This window comes from Octopus sinensis, unplaced genomic scaffold (assembly GCF_006345805.1).
Source record: "Octopus sinensis unplaced genomic scaffold, ASM634580v1 Contig18371, whole genome shotgun sequence".
NCBI classification, from domain to species: domain Eukaryota; kingdom Metazoa; phylum Mollusca; class Cephalopoda; order Octopoda; family Octopodidae; genus Octopus; species Octopus sinensis.
The window spans coordinates 2,501-7,623 of record NW_021835782.1 but is presented as its reverse complement, the minus strand read 5'-3'; the positions used below and the strand labels follow the sequence as shown (position 1 = coordinate 7,623).

The following is a 5,123-nucleotide window of genomic DNA, read 5'->3' as shown; positions in this document are numbered from 1 at the left end:
TGTCCTCTCTGTGTTTAGCCCCTTGTGGTTAGTAAAGAAATAGGTACTTCGTCTGGCGCTACGTTCTGAGTTCAAATTCTGCCCAGCTCGACTTACTCTTTTTATTCTTTCGGGATCGATGAAATAAGTACCAGTTGTGTACTGGGGTCGATGTAATTGATTTTACCGCTTCTGGAAAATGCTGGCCTTGTGTTAAAATTTAAATCTTATATATATGATTCCGGGTTCAGTCCCGCTGCGTGGCACCTTGGGCAAGTGTTTTCTACTATAGCCTCACGCTGACCAAAGTCTTGTGAGTTGATTTGGTAGATGGAAACTGAAAGAAACTGTCATATATATATATATATATATATATATATATATATAGATAGATAGATTGATAGATATAGATATATGTGTTTGTATGTGTGTGTATGTTTCTGTGTGAGTTTGTATATATATATGTGTGTATGTATATGTTTGTGTGTCAGTGTTTGTCTCCCCACCATCCCTTGACACCCGATGCTGGTGTGTTTACGTCCCCATAACTTAACGTTTCGCCGCAAGCGACCGATAGAATGCTTACTAGGCTTACAAAGAATAAGTCGATTTGTTCGACTATAGGCGGTGCTGCAGTATGGCCGCAGTGAAATGATTGAATTAAATAAAATAATATATATGTATATATATACATGTGTGTGTGCGTGTGTGTGTCTTTGTGTGTGCGTGTGTGTGTGTGTATCTGTGTGTGTGTGTGTATGTATGAATACAAAATTGAAACGTGTAGCGAGTTATCTAAAGTTCAAATATAACCCTCTTCGTATACTTATTATTAAGATTTAAATTGCGTATGATTTTTATGATTGAAAACATCTCCCACAAATTCTCCATGAAATTCTTCAATTCTAAGACGTGTTACCGCAAAATTTTCTTATTATGAAAAAAAAAAAACGACAAAAATGCAAGCAAAAAACAACAAAACTAAAAAGCAAACAAATACGGTCTTCCTTTTGTCTCGAAAATATTTACGTCTGCTATACACGCTCCGTTAATTTTATTGGTATTTCTATCATTTTACGCTCTTTAATTCTGGACAAGGTAGACAGAACGAGGTACACCATTTAATGTGTGTGCGAGTAAGAATATACATGTATACGAGTGTGTATGTATGAATACGCATGGGAGTATATACACACGTAAATATATGCATGTGTGTATGCATATGCATACGTGTATCTATCTATCTATATATATGAGGGTGTGTATGTTTGTATGTATTTATAATAATAGATTCATATGTTCTCAACAACGACAAATTGTACTCAGTTACCCAACGATAAATTAATTGGTGAAGAAAATATATTTTTGAAGCTGAAGAATTCATTGTATCGTTTCAACTGCATGAGCTGCGGCGATATTTCTTCCTGCGTAAACGTACGACATCTATCTATCTATCTATCTATCTATCTATCTATCTATCTATCTATCTATCTATCTATCTATCTATCTATCTATCTATCTATCTATCTATCTATCTACCTATCTATCTATCTGCCTGTCTGCTTCTGTCTATCTATATACATATATACATATATACATACACACAGAGAACATACACTCCCACATACATGTATGTGTGTGTATATATATATATAGAGAGAGAGAGAGACTTATATGTAAATATATCTATATATGTACGTATGTATATGTCTATATATACATGTATATATATATGTACATGTATATATATCTATAATACACACACACACACACACGCTCACACACACACACACACACACACACCACACACACACACACACACACACACACACACACACACACACATATATAAACTTTTAAAAAATTCTTTCTCTGTTTATTTTCTCTTATTCCTTTCTATCGAAGAGCGTATGCTCGAAACGTAAAGGGTTTTCTCAGTTTCCGAGCTTTAAACTAAGACATCTTTTGCTTGTATTTTGTAAATTCTCACTACATGCATGCATACATACATACATACATACATACATACATACATACATATATATGAAAGAAGGTTTGAAAATGCAATACTTATATACAGTTTTTGATAATAATATGATGTTAAAAACAGTTTACAGAAAAAACTTTTTTTGAGAAATTATTAACAAGTTCATAAAACCTATTAGGATTTTCATTAAAAATCATGTTTGTTTGGAAATATCTATATATATACACAGAAAATTCTATGTTCAAAAAGGTCATATTTTAGTCCTATATATATACACAGAAAGAGATATATTTAGTTTCCAAAGAATTTTAGATCAACTGACCTGTTTCACGATTTTACTGTAAAATTGTGAAACAGGTCAGTTGATCTAAAATTCTTTGGAAACTAAATATATCTCTTTCTGTGTATATATATACGACTAAAATATGACCTTTTTTGAACTTATAACTTTCTGTGTATATATATATATATATTTCCAAGCAAACATGATTTTTAATGAAATTCTAATAGGTTTTATGAACTTGTTAATAATTTCTCAAAAAAAAATTTTCTGTAAACTGTTTTTAACATCTTATTATTATCAAAGACTGTATATAAGTATTGCAACTTTTGTGCCCAATATTTTAATGAATTTTTTGTATTTTCCCAAGATTTTTCCTTGTAAACAGTTTTTAACATGTTCTTATTATTATCAAAGAATGTATATATGTATTGTAATATTTTGTGACAACCAGTACCTAACACAACAATGCTTTTACATGTTACTTTTGACAATATTTTTCTGAAAAGTGAAACCGGTCAAGTAAATAAACATCTTTTAAAATTGCATTTTCAAACCTTCTTTCATATATAATTCTACTCTTGCGGTACCTTACAACTACACTTTGTTATATATATATATATAGCTGTTGTACGGCCGCAATTTCTAGGTGGAATATCTAAGAAGCGAAATCGTGATAAATAGATATTTATATATACTACAGATGTATGCTTCCAGCTGTTATATATATATATATATATATATATGTGTGTGGGGGGGGGTGTATATTTATCTGTATATATGTATATATGACTGTGTGTATTTATAACTAATATATGTATGTATGTACGTAAATATGTGTATATATACCTATATATATATATATATACATACATACACACACACATACATACACATACATACATACATACATACATACATACATACATACATACATACATACATACATATATTCTTTCTTATGGAATATCTCAAAGCGCACACATAAAGACATTTATGATAGCATTTAGATATTGGGCTGGAAAATTTCTTGTATCCAAAAGGGACTTTCGTTCCAATATTTACATACTGTTCTAAATATCTTTTTGTGTATGCTTCGTGATATAGTACAAGAAGAAAATATTAATTTACGTTCTTTCGAAAGGCTATAAAGTTATAAAGTCAGCAGGATGTCAATAATAAATATATATGTATATATATATACATACATACATACACACACATACACAACACACACCACACACCACCACACACCACACACACACACACACATATAATATATATATATATATATTTATATACACAACACACAGTTGTTTCGGCGCATTATTATCTGATGTTTATTCCCTCTTGCATTAAAATTCTTTTATACACACACGCACACACACACACACACACACACACACACACACACACGCACACACACACACATATATATATAGTGAGAATTTACAAAAAGACGGGTGTGTAAACAACAAACAGATGTATTAGTTTAACGTTCGGGAAGTGAGAAAGTCTTTTACATTTCGAGCCTACGCTCTTTGACAGAAAGGAACACAGAAATAAACAGGGAGAGAAAATAGAAATCGGTATAGTGGCTAGCGATCTATCATGGCGAATGCCGGATGGAGGGATCACAAGGGAGAGCTAGGAATTAGTGGAGATAATAAAGTAATGGTGATCCCAAAACGAAGGTGCACGTGTGTATGTGTGAGCGTGCATGTGCGTGTAGAAGGGGCAGATGACATTGACGTGTGTGTGTGCATGTGTAGGTGTGTGGATGATGGTGTAGGTGCTGGGAAGTGGTCAGTGCTAGTGTGTGCGGGGTGGTGTGATGTGGTGTGGTGTGTGGTGGTGTGGTGGTATGTGGCGTGGTAGTGTGGTGTGGTTGTGTGGCATGCTTTTGCGTTGGGTGTGGGTGAGGCGACAGTGATGGAAGCAAGGGTGGGGGTCTAAGGGATGGGGTGGAGTGGGATGGGATCTATAGGGATGGTGGGGTTGGACTGTGTAGAGTGGGGTGATGAAGGGAGAGGGTGGATGGGAAAAGGTGGGTTGGAATGAAGGGAAGAAGTAGGTGCCAGAGCAAGAATGGAGAGGTGGTGGGAGGAAGTAGATATGAGAAGAACAGAGGAGAGAGGAGGGAGGTTAGATGAAGAGGGGAGCAGTGTTGAGCTCATGTAGCGCAAATGTGCGAAGAGAGAAAATTATTCCCTGCTCACGGCGAAGACGGGAATCCGGATGGTCCCTGTGCAAGGACAATCCGAACGCAGACAGGTGTTGTAAAGAGTGACCGGTAGAGCGGAGATGGCGCGAGACCGGGGTGTCGTTGCCGAGTCGGATGTCTCAGAGTTGTTCCACGAACCAGTCAGCCAAGCGAAAATCTAATTTATGTTATAACTTGTTCAGGTTGTGGACATAACTATATATGACAGACAAATACGACACTGAGACGGAGAACCGCACTACATAAGGAACATATCCTGTTCCCACAATGCGGACAGTTGCCATTGAGTGAACACATAGTGAATGGTGCAGGTGATATCCAACCAAACTTCACAGTCTTCCCCATCTACCAGTCTATAGAAACAATTTCATTACAAGAACGTTTAAATAAAGAAAAAATTGTTCATCGAAAAATACAGAACACGTCTAAATATGAACGCATAACCAACTTTGGTCTAAGTATATATTTTAATTTATGATCATTTACCCATCACTGTACATCTTATTACTTTAGTACATCATCTCATTACTTTAGTTTTCGAGTCTTCGTATATATAATTCTTTATCCCCTCCCCGAAAGATGAGCAATTACCTACCCAGTCCCCAATAATAACGATCACCAATTACCTCCTCTTAGATTTTTCTACTTGTTGA

General features: G+C 35.0%; 1 long non-coding RNA gene across 1 annotated transcript in view; it reads right to left on the bottom strand.

Annotated features, from left to right (window-relative positions):
• Nucleotides 1-469: 469 nt before the first annotated feature.
• Nucleotides 470-5,123, bottom strand: part of LOC118761887 — a 6,890-nt gene continuing 2,236 nt past the window's right edge. The window contains exon 2 of the long non-coding RNA XR_004997712.1: nt 470-527. This is a non-coding gene — a long non-coding RNA (uncharacterized LOC118761887). The remainder of the gene's footprint in view (nt 528-5,123) is intronic.